General features: G+C 43.3%; 1 pseudogene; it reads left to right on the top strand.

The window, feature by feature from the left end:
* The first annotated feature begins 1168 nt into the window (after positions 1-1168).
* LOC124691512 lies at positions 1169-3444 on the top strand (annotated as a pseudogene).
* The last annotated feature ends 8449 nt before the right edge of the window (positions 3445-11893 follow it).

Consider the following 11893-nt stretch of genomic DNA (forward strand, 5'->3'; position numbering starts at 1 on the left):
TCTCAAAGGAATATGAACAACTAACATGTCAATATTGCGGATCCCCTTTTACCTCTACAACATGAACGTTCTTGGAGGATATTCTACATTTGTGATTTACACAATTTACTTGAATTGTCATGTATAAAGGTCAGCCAATGGCTTGCAAAATATCTATCGCTTATCTTGCCATTGTTTAAAAATGGTAAGACATGATCATAATGATTTGCATAGTTCCATTTACTGGTTCGAAATGACCAATGATGCCCTCTTTGGAGTACATGTGGGTTGGGTCCACTTACATGCCCTAAATATGAATATTGATCTCATAGAGTTGTAAAAATCTTGTATGTGCCATGTTCGGTCCCATGGTATCTGTGACAACATTTAGGAAGAGTGGATGCCTTCCGAGACATGCAATGTCACACATACTAACTTCATTATTTCCATTAGAACAATATACAAGCTTAGGTTGATTCTTGTTTATCTATACCACTTTAATTTTGTTTTTTATCTTTCGTATCTAGTTTTTTATATCTTACCATCATTTAATTCAATATGTAAAATGGTAAACTTTAGCACATGATATTTTACTGGCTGGCGTTGGGGACATAGGCCACTAGAAGACCCAAGAGGGGATGCCAAACTTGACTTGAAGCACAAATGTGATGGTGGCAGCCTCTTCCACAAGAAAACCTTCTCGGGCTACTTCCTCAGCTGTCCAACATTGTTTTACTTTATCCCTCTGTTTTGGATTCACATCCGCAATCATCGGCCATATGGGATAACCGATAGACATGCAGAAATTTCTTGTGGCCATTGTACAGTATATGCACCCGTGTGCCATATGACAAAGTGCTATTGTACTGATGTTTAAGGTTGTGACCGGTGCTTTTTTAGTTTTTAGTTTTTTTTTAGTTTTGGTTTTTGTAGTCTGGGCTTGCTCTCCTTCTCGCAGACTGGATATTATGCTTCAAAAAAAAAACGAAAAGTTGCAGACGGAACCCACGGAGAGGCCCATGATGGACGGGATGCTTCCGGAGACTGCGCCGTGGGGACGGACGGACTCCGCTACCGCCTCTCCGTCCCGTTCGGCTCACGCGTCTCCCATCCATAAATTCCCCTCGGCATCGACCTCTTTCTCCAATCCAGTGCTCCCGATTCTGATCGAAAACACCCAGCGATCGATCTCAGGCTCTCGCGAATCTCCGTCAAGGTATGCGGCCTCTCTCGATTCCTCCTCCCCCAAGCTGTATGTCCCTATATATATGTTCATGTCGTGGGATTGATCTAGATGCATATATGCGATTGTCGATCTGGTTAACGCGATGAGACGATAAACTTGTAGGGTTAATCAGCGTATAGTTTTTCGTAGATCGGTGTAGATCGAGGTATCCATGGTTTTATGATTTGGTTGATGATCAGTATAGATCGCGGTATCCATGTTCAATGATGTTGTTGCTCTCAATCAGTTTTGTCCGTATAGATTTCGATCGAATGCAATTGCTCCCCCGTGATGGTTCATCTAGGGCTGCCGACTGGGTTTTGATTGATTAATGTTGACCCTGTTTTAGAGTTTTTTTTTTTGGGTCAGTTGCGTTGCCATACCATACCCCTCCTGAGCTATGGTCTCTATGTACATGTAGTTCCTACTCTTATGATCCATTACCACACATGGAACCTTGTCTTATAGATTTCAGTTGAGTACTATTTGACCCTGTTGTAGATTTTTTCCATTAATGATTATTTCTTCTGACCTATGGACTTGATATACATGTAGATTCCGCTCATGTAAGTCATATCTCTTATGTCAACCCTTGTACTATGCTGATTTTAACTCCTGAATTGCATCAGTATGTTAGCCTTGCATTAGACTAGTTCAATAGACATGCTAGTGAGCTATTCTATGTTAACTTGATGCGGCCACTATGTTATAATTGAACTGGACACAAAACCTAGAAGTACTCATAGCGCTGCTGTCCATGGTTCTGTTATTGCTACTTGTAACTTTTAACTGCAGTTTCAGTATTATCATGAGCATTGGATCAGATCAATTATTTCCTAGTTCATTGCTTGATTGATCTACTCTTGGACATGTATGGTCATGGTAACTTAATCTGATGTTCGCGATTTCTGGCTATGCAGATGCAAATCTTTGTGAAGACCCTTACGGGCAAGACAATCACCCTCGAGGTTGAGTCTTCGGACACGATCGACAATGTCAAGGCCAAGATACAAGACAAAGAAGGGATTCCACCGGACCAGCAACGGCTCATCTTTGCTGGCAAGCAGCTTGAGGACGGGAGGACACTTGCTGATTACAATATCCAGAAGGAGTCCACCCTCCACTTGGTTCTTAGGCTCAGAGGTGGCATGCAGATCTTCGTGAAGACCCTCACTGGCAAGACCATCACGCTTGAGGTTGAGTCGTCTGACACGATCGATAACGTCAAGGCCAAGATACAGGATAAGGAGGGCATCCCCCCTGATCAGCAGCGTCTCATATTTGCTGGCAAGCAGCTGGAGGATGGTCGGACCTTGGCTGATTATAACATCCAGAAGGAGTCGACCCTCCACCTGGTGCTCAGGCTCAGGGGGGGTATGCAGATCTTCGTGAAGACCCTCACTGGCAAGACTATTACCCTTGAGGTTGAGTCTTCTGACACGATTGACAATGTCAAGGCGAAGATCCAGGATAAGGAAGGAATCCCTCCGGACCAGCAGCGCCTGATCTTCGCTGGCAAGCAGCTTGAGGATGGACGCACTCTTGCGGATTACAACATCCAGAAGGAGTCCACCCTCCACCTTGTTCTTCGTCTCCGTGGTGGCATGCAGATCTTTGTCAAGACCTTGACCGGCAAGACCATTACCTTGGAGGTCGATTCTTCTGACACAATTGACAATGTGAAGGCCAAGATCCAGGATAAGGAAGGCATCCCGCCGGACCAGCAGCGCTTGATCTTTGCGGGCAAACAGCTTGAGGATGGCCGCACCCTTGCTGATTACAACATCCAGAAGGAGTCCACCCTCCATCTGGTTCTTAGGCTCAGGGGTGGCATGCAGATCTTTGTGAAGACTCTTACCGGGAAGACCATCACATTGGAGGTGGAATCTTCGGACACCATTGACAACGTGAAGGCCAAGATCCAAGACAAGGAGGGCATCCCCCCAGACCAGCAGCGCCTGATCTTCGCAGGTAAGCAGCTCGAGGATGGGCGCACTCTGGCTGATTATAACATCCAAAAGGAGTCAACCCTGCACCTGGTGCTCCGCCTCCGTGGTGGCCAGTGAGTTCTTTGGAAGTTTGGCTTCGTGTGTCTCTTTGGTTATGTGCGAGTTCTGTCTTTTCTGTTGCTACTGAAAATCTAGTCCCCCGCCAATTCGTGTACTCTGGAGCATGTGCTTCTGCCTTATGGCAGCGTGATCTACTTGCAAATAAGTAAACCTGAATCACCTTATTCCTGTGTAAACATAATCTTATTATTCTGTGATTGTCGATCATGTGTCTGCTGCCGTCTCCATTTAGCTTGTCTGCTGGCTGGTTGTTTGCCAGTCCCATGCATTCTGGGTTGTGCTATTTCAGTTTAGGACAAACTCCTGCTTGCATATTGTGCTCATTGGGTGCTTTGCATTTTGTTTTTGTGATTGTTGCGAATGTGTACCTGAATCATGAATATTGTGTTTATTTGCAGTTTTAGTCCTGCCAGCTCCTTCTGCCTTTCCAGGAGTGTTTTATTTCTGTTCATCTCGTTCTGCGACCGCGATGCACCTGCTAATGTTGGGCTGGCCCAGAATACCGGCAGAAATAGGCTATGCATTCTCTGTTTGATCTGGCTCCGTTGCCTGTGTCGAATGGGCCTCTCCTACACATCGGCAATTGTTCTCTTCAACTTGCTTGAACGCTATGTATAGATCCTAGGATTGCTCCGGCAAGTTTGCGTTTTCAGGTTTGGTCGCGCCAAATTTCCTGAGGCTGCGAGGCCTAGTGTCAGTATCATATACTCCCTCCGATTCATATTACTTGATACTAAAATAGATTTATCTTAGTTTTATCAAAATATGAATATATTCGTATCTAGAAAAGGTTGAGAGACTTATTCTTAGAGGGGGGAGTTGATATCGTACTATTAGAATTTTGGAAACCCAATGCAAAGAAGAAGTTCGAGAAGATCAAAGAAGATGAGTGAAGATTGTGGAAGAAACCTGGTGGTGGAACTCAGGCGAGAACTCCGACGCACAACCACAACCATAGTCTTGCAAAAGGGCTTTGGATCATGTGCTCGCCTATAGTAAGGGCATCTTCAGCGGGGCGATGCATCATGTCCTGCGTTGTTTGAAATATTTCGTGCGGATAAGCAGATATGCAGTGCAAGCTCTATCGGCGCGATCCAAACTGACGGGATCGTGCAGACGACTTATCCGTTCACCAAATTTTGTTAGCGGATGCGTTGTGCCAGACAACGCGCCCGAGATGTTTAACCCGCAGCACACTCACCACACTTTTATTCTTATAGTATCGATGAGGAGATAGAGAGATGGATAGCTAGAAGAAGCAGAAGAAGATCAAGCCGTGTCCTCCTGAGTGGGCTGAGGGCCCGCATGGCAGGACCCAACAGACTTGTCTTCTAGATATCAATGGGACAGAATGGGTCGTGCTGCTAAACGCACTAACTTGGTAGGCCGGATCGCGACCCAATTTTTATCCAAGGCATGACTTAAATTAATAAAGTCGAACCATTTAGCTAACTGTTTTTGATCGTCTCGCTGAAGATACCTTCATCTGACGGCTCTTCAAGGGTTTCTGATAGACTTTTGCACTTGCACGTGAGGTTGATAAGAGCCGAGCTAAAGACTTTTTTGGAGTCTTTACCGAGCTTAGCTGAAACTTGTCTCTTCCATTGAATCCGAGGACCGTCTACCACGGGCGCTCTTGTAAATGATGCATTTATATAATCTCTCTCTCCTATAATGCGTGATATAAATATAACTAAATATGATAATATGTATCGGAATACAACTAAAATATCACGATTAAAATATTATCATGATATGTATCTATTGGCTATAGTAGTGTGTTAAATCCTGAGATACATAGTGACGATCATCTATTCATCTATATCTATATCTATACCAATATAAAAAAAATCCAGAGGGGGCAGATCCATAAAATCTGGACCATCTAATCATCATCCAAGACTTCCAAAACAGTGTCCGACGGACAAATCTACTCGCTAAACAAACATACGGCTTCGCTAATCAACATCTTGTTTTTTCTCCCATCACCACACTGCCCACGACCCACGAGACGACCCCAACCGCCGCAGTCTGTCCCCAGCGTGGCCGCTCGCCCTGCCTCCAACGCCGCCGCCGCCACCATGCCTCCACGCAGCGTCCCAGCTCAATAGGAGAGCGCTGTAGTGTCGGAAAGCCGCCGTCCTCGAAGAGTTCCAGGATGCCGGCGACCTGCACGCCGCCTTGTCCGACGCTCTCTTTCAAGCGTCCGCACTATCTCCCTCGATCCGTCACGGCGTCCTGCTCGTCATCTCCTACTTCTCGTTAGATCCCTTAACGGGGGCAAGTGTGCAGGTACAATTCGATCCGCACGTCACATGTTCGACATAATGTGCGAAAGATATTTGATCATGACATCATGGCTTCTGTATTCTGATTTTTATTCTATGGATGCCTTGAGAGTTGATACATAGGAGAAATAGCTTGCTACCACCAGCAAACTTCCGAATGTCTTATTAGTGCATCATGAAAGGACTCATAGTATTGTTATATCGTTATTATTTGAGAAAAATCAACCCAGGGCTGTGTTAAAACTGATGTAGTTTTTCCAAATAATAGGAAGTACCACTCTCTATTTATTTTGTATGAATCAGTTGTGTTTTTAATTTTAGTACAGTGGAAAAATAAAATGCAGCTAATAGTCTTGGTCCACCATAGACCAATCCTCTGTTCTATCTTCTTTATGTTTATTTGTTCCTTATGCACTAACAAATGGGCTACATTCAGATGCACTAACAAATTTTGCTAAAAATACCAAACCAAATTATCTTGTATTATTACTATGTCTACCAGTCAAGATTATTTAAAGCCATTTTCCACTCTTTCTAAATGCGTTGGTTCGTTCTAGAATAATTTGTTACTTGAATCAATTGACATAAAAAAATGAAATGTGGTTGGGAGCTTGCTGATGCATTAAAATTGTAGATATGAACTTACAGACAAGTCGTGTCCTTGTGTAAAGAAGATTTTATTTTCATTACTCAGGTTGGTCAGTTTGGTGGTGAAAGATTATGTGGTGCTAATGCTTCAAGATTACTTCCCGTTCACTCCCAATTACCAGAGGTATGGAGTCATTTTATTTCTAAAGGGATTAGCAGCACTACTGTGTTTCATTAGAACAGAAAATAAACCTACTTGCAAGGATAGTCTAAGTTGTAACTACTTACACATCTGCATGTATACATGCATAAATGACCTATTAGGTCTTTGCTTTCAAATCTGAATTGTTATCTATATTCGAACAAACTAACTTGATATACGACATTGATTTTCGTTCCTGTTATACGATCAATTTGTCGATTGAAGAGTCAAATGTTTCCTGTACTTTATTGTAGACTTTCACTACTTGGAAGTTTGGATAAAGAGACAATGGAGTGTCAAATATTGTAAGTATGTCCATATACTTATTCGTACAGGAGATGCAGGATTTATTTGGCCTTGGTCCTTGTAGATTTCAGTACGGATAACCAGCTCATGGATTGGGAATGGTCACTTTAGATACTTTCTTAAATTACATGGGTCTGTTAACTGTTCTTAAGCGTCTTGGTTCGAGAATCTCATTCGCAACAGATCCTAATTCGTTGATTGCCTCTCTTGACCCAAGGCTGCATCCCTAACATCTATGATCCATGCCACAGGGCTCCACATTCATTTGTTTGACGCATTTGAAGTAATTGATGGAAATTTGTCCTCAACGGATTTTATTTTCTGACCTATTTGGGGAGACATGTACTGAACAGAGTAAACAAGAACTCTATTTTCTAACGCAAAGTGTGAAATTTGGATTCTTCTATCTGTCTAGTTAGCTTCATCAGGGATTAAACATTAGGCTTCTGGTGGTTGATGAAACTGAAATATTATTTAGCATGATGTAGAGAGCAAGGGACATTAGGAGGTAGAAAATTGTCTACTTCTTGCCAAGGATTTCTCAATTGCCAAAATGAATCAGTAAGTAAATATTTTGACTTTGCTACAGCTGATGAATTTTTCTAATTCCATATATGCAGTGATTAAATTTGAGGGTTGTCAATACAGGGAAGTGGCTCAGGTGAGTACAGATTGCACGATTTCTTTAGATACAATATACTTAACAAGCTGATGCAAGGAAAATGACCAACATATCGATTTGTTTATGTACCCAGACCATATTAATTTTTGCACCTGCATCTCAAGAAGTCCCCATGGTTGTAGACTGCTTAGCATCCGGATCAACACAGGAGTGTTCTTGATATCGTACAAGGCTACAAGCACATTAAAGTTGATGCTTAAGTGATAACTTTAAGTATGACCTAACATTCCCTACACTTAAACTGTCCTTGTACCAATTGCAACATTTTCAGATTTTTAGCATGTGAACCTTGATTCTGCAAATAGACTCTGTTGGTTGTCAATCTAATTTTTACTACAAACATTGTAATGTTGATTCGTGCCCATGTTTTCCAGGTTTGCACAATTCTATTGTGTGACTTATTTTTCTATAGATCTATGGTGTCTCCATGTCTGCATTTGTGATGTTAGTATTAACATGACATGCTTATAGCCCGGGATATTCGGAAGATATTCTTTACTATACAAATCCATTTTGTTTTGAGATGACGGGCTTTATAACTGGAGTAAGTACAGTAACATGAAGGGAGTAGCATGCTTTTATGTTTCATTAGTTTGGTGACTTGTCTGACTGTGTACCTAACACACAAAGACCTCTCCATCTTCTAAGCATGCATCTTATAACATTATCCGGCATATGCAAAAAAAATGTTGATTCACATATTTCCACTTAATTCAGTTATGAACCCTCTCCCTTCATGTCACATTTTTTTAGGATTTTGGAGAATGCTATGAAGTTATAATTTGGTTATCTCTTGCTCCAAATGGTTTGCCGACCATCTAAGTATCCCCTTTATCACACTGTTCTCGCTGCAGTCACCCTGGACCCACCGCGGTGCAGTCCAGTCCACCACAGTACTTGCATGTTTCCATTCTTTATCTTTGTTTTCATTCCTGCTGGATCTGTGTCATGCTATTTTTTTTTTCTTGTTTTGATTCAGGATCTCATGTGCCTCGCTTAGCCCCTTAGGGCTTGTTTGGTTCCGTCCTTTCCCGGGGGGTTCCCCTAGTTTTCCCGGGCTAACAAAACCCCGGGCCGAGTTGGCCCGGGTCCAGCAACCGTGCTGTTTGGTTGTCCACGGGTGAGGGAAACCGGTCCCTTCCGCGGCCTTTCCCCGGGCCACCATTCCACTAGTCCGGACATGGGGAACGAATTCCTCCAGTGGCTCTCGGGCGACGCCGATGGTGGCGATGCATCCACCTGCTGCTCTACTTCCTCCGGCGACCGGAGCGAGGCGCCTCCCGAGATCTGCGCCTCCACGGTCCTCCATCTCCTTCCGCTGAGCTCTACTCCGCCTCCGTCGAAGCTCCTCTCCCCTCCGGCAATGGCGACGGTGGTCTTCCTCCGGGAACGGCGACGGTCCTCCTCTCCTCCGGCGACGAACCGAGTCCTCTAGTCACTGGAGAGCACAACCTCCTCCTCCATCTTTTCCCTCTACATCCTCAGATCTACTGGTGCTACATCAGATCTTGCAAGTAAATTTTCTATTTCACTTTTGGGCTGTTCTTGATGTGTTTCGGTCGAATTCTTGCAGTTGAGATGTCTAGCAAACATGAATCCTTAGTTTTCCCATAAGATTTGATCTCATAATTCTGGGGATTTGATCTATGCCTGAGGAATTCATGCAAGTTGCTTAATTAACAATAGGTATATGTGTGAGTAAATGAGAAAAAATATTGCTACTCCACTTGCTCTGTTACCTAGTACATAAAAAATTCATGGTGTATGAAGTAATCATGAACAATTGCTTTCTTCAGGCGAATCTGCAGCATAAATTATTGGAGGATGCAACTGCTGCTCGTGAGGGAGAACTATATTTTATTGGAGAACAATATTATTTGGCAAATATTTAGTGCCCAGAATACAACCTGGAGATGGTATTCTTGTTACCGCGCATGCAAGTATCTTGTTTCATGTAGCCTAGAAGTGAGCATGAAAGTATCTTGTTTGTTGAATTTGTTCTTGTAGTATTAGCATGGAGATGTTGTCAATAGTCTGACTTGTTCTTGTAAGTGTGGACTTTCAAGTATGTTTGTGACTCACTAATCTCTGTCAGTACTTGTCATTCTCAGATCACCGGTGAGAACATCAGCACAACCTTCTTCCCCTTCTCTTCCCGATTTAGATTCCCCATGGTATGATTTAATGTTTTAAATGAGTTGTTTCTGAACTTGTATCATTATTTAGGATGTGTATGGGCCTATATATCATCCAAGCAATCATATTTTTCCTCGAAAAAGAAAGAAAGGAAAATGCGATCGTAGCTTGCTGCAAAGCTTAATAACATCTCATTGTCTAGCGACAATTATCAGTGTGAACTTTTTAATGACACTTGAATAAGTGCAGCATCTCTCTGTTTCTTTTTTGCTGCAAATAATATGTGGCATCTCCTTTCTTCAAAAAAAAAAAACATGTAATGAGGTAACCTGTAGTGAGCTAGTTGGTTTGTAGTTGAGGCCATCTTCTGTTTGTAAATTGTAACTCCCTTGTCAATGATGCATACTGGAGTTGAGCTGTGTGCAAAATGTCGCTTGTTGCCTGTGATGCAAGAGGCTGGGCGGAGGGCGCAGACCTTGAGTTTTTGATTTAATGTTTTAAATGAGTTGTTGTAGAGCCAAACTAATTGTGCAAAAGGTTCTCCATTTGCATCTAGGACTTCATGAGTTCCTGTACTGGTCAGCCTGTAGCATCACATATCAAATGGACTAGTCAGCTTGTACTAGCCTCGCCCTAATTCAGCTTAGAATCTGTAAGGATAAACCAAACTGCCCTATTACTAAGAAGTAAGAATAGCTAGACATATATTTTCGCCAATTCATGTGGTAGTCTTCGGAAATAACCCCTTGCTTGAGGTACAAACAATTAAAGTACCATCTTTGGAAATTTATGCAGGATTACCTTTTGAAGTCTCGATTACATTCTATTTCATCTTGTTCTCCTCACCACCGCCATGTTGTCCCTGCTGACCTCAAGATGAATTTCTGGGCCCAGATCCACAAGGCAGCAAGTCGAGGGAGATGTTCGAGAAGTTGATGGTGGAAGTTATGCGCACGATTGCGATTTTTTTAGTGGAGCAAAATATTGTTCCCAGATGAACTTGTAATATAGTTACCATTTTCAATTTTGAAACATAATTAGCATATTATATTTATCCTTGATGTTGGATTGTTTGTCTTACACATGTAAGACTGGTCGTGTGTATGTTTGATGCAAGATATTTTTTTGCTTTGATAATTATCTGTGTATTTCTATTGTCTTGATCTACCTTCAAATTCATGCATGTATTAATTTTTTTGGGGGAAATTCATGTATTAATTTGTAGTCCCAAACTCCAACCATCTTAAACTAAAAAAATAAAAAAAAGTTTATGTTATGAAATTGGTAAGACATTATGATAAGAAAACTAAGTTATTTGTGGTGATTTTCGGTCACAGTGACCCATTTTTTATATTTTGGTATGCTCCCGATCGAGACTACAGTAGCTGCCTAGTTTTTTTTTAGAATAGTACGTGCTTCATTCATAAGCAATTGTTGGATTAGAAGACACGCACGCATATAGTAGAAAGAACCAGGAGCAGCGTAGCTGCCTAGCTACTTCATCTGTCGATAGTGCGTACTGCCTTTCCCTTGCCGTCCAAATGGCACGGAGCGATTTCCCCGGGTAGGAGTGGGGATCCCGTGTGAGCAGGGAAATTCCGGGTGGGGGTTTACTGCCCAGGGATACCGGTCCCCAACAACCAAATTAGCCCTAGGCGGTGAATGAGATTAGCCTCAAACATGCAGGTTGTTGTTACTTACCTTGTTTTGCTGTAGATTTTTCCACAGTCAGTCGAGCTTGCCATGTTTTGTTATCAGTCCTAGCATTCTATCTTTTTGGCAGACGTATGAACTAGATTGCTTGTGATGGCTCTTGCAGAATGTTATCTTGCAGAGTTAGGACTGTAGTACCATATGCTCAGAACGTTTAGAAGTTTTCAACAGTTTAAGTTTCACCACTACTATTCTAATGTTTTGTGTATGCCGGGACGTTTGTGCAATCAGTTTTGCCTCTGGTATTTGAAGTCCGTATATGTTGAATTACCTAAGAGCATGTCTAACAGGCCCTTATAAACCGCCCACCCCGTAAAATTCTGGCGGGATACGGGACAGACGCGGTTTGGGCCGTCTAGCAGGCCCCGTATTCGGGCCGGCCCGTTTCGGCGGAATACGGGGCCTAGGAAATCCGCATCACCGCCCCCTACTTATACCGGGCGAAGGTGCGAGTGAGGGGTTAACCCCTCACTCGCAACCCTAGCTCCGCCATGCGCCGCCGCCTCCCGAGTTAGCTCCGGCGCGAAATCCAGCCCACCCCAGCTCCGCATTTCAACCGCCGGTCGGCATGTCCGCACGCAGCCGCAGTACCGCCTCGCCGGCGAGCGGATCGAAGCGATCCTGCTCGCCGGACACCATCGAGGAGGCGTGGCGTCTGCAATGCAAGCGCTCCGCCGCCGGGAGCCACCGTGCGGCCTGCAGGTA

Source organism: Lolium rigidum, chromosome 2, assembly GCF_022539505.1.
Source record: "Lolium rigidum isolate FL_2022 chromosome 2, APGP_CSIRO_Lrig_0.1, whole genome shotgun sequence".
Classification (NCBI taxonomy): Eukaryota; Viridiplantae; Streptophyta; class Magnoliopsida; order Poales; family Poaceae; genus Lolium; species Lolium rigidum.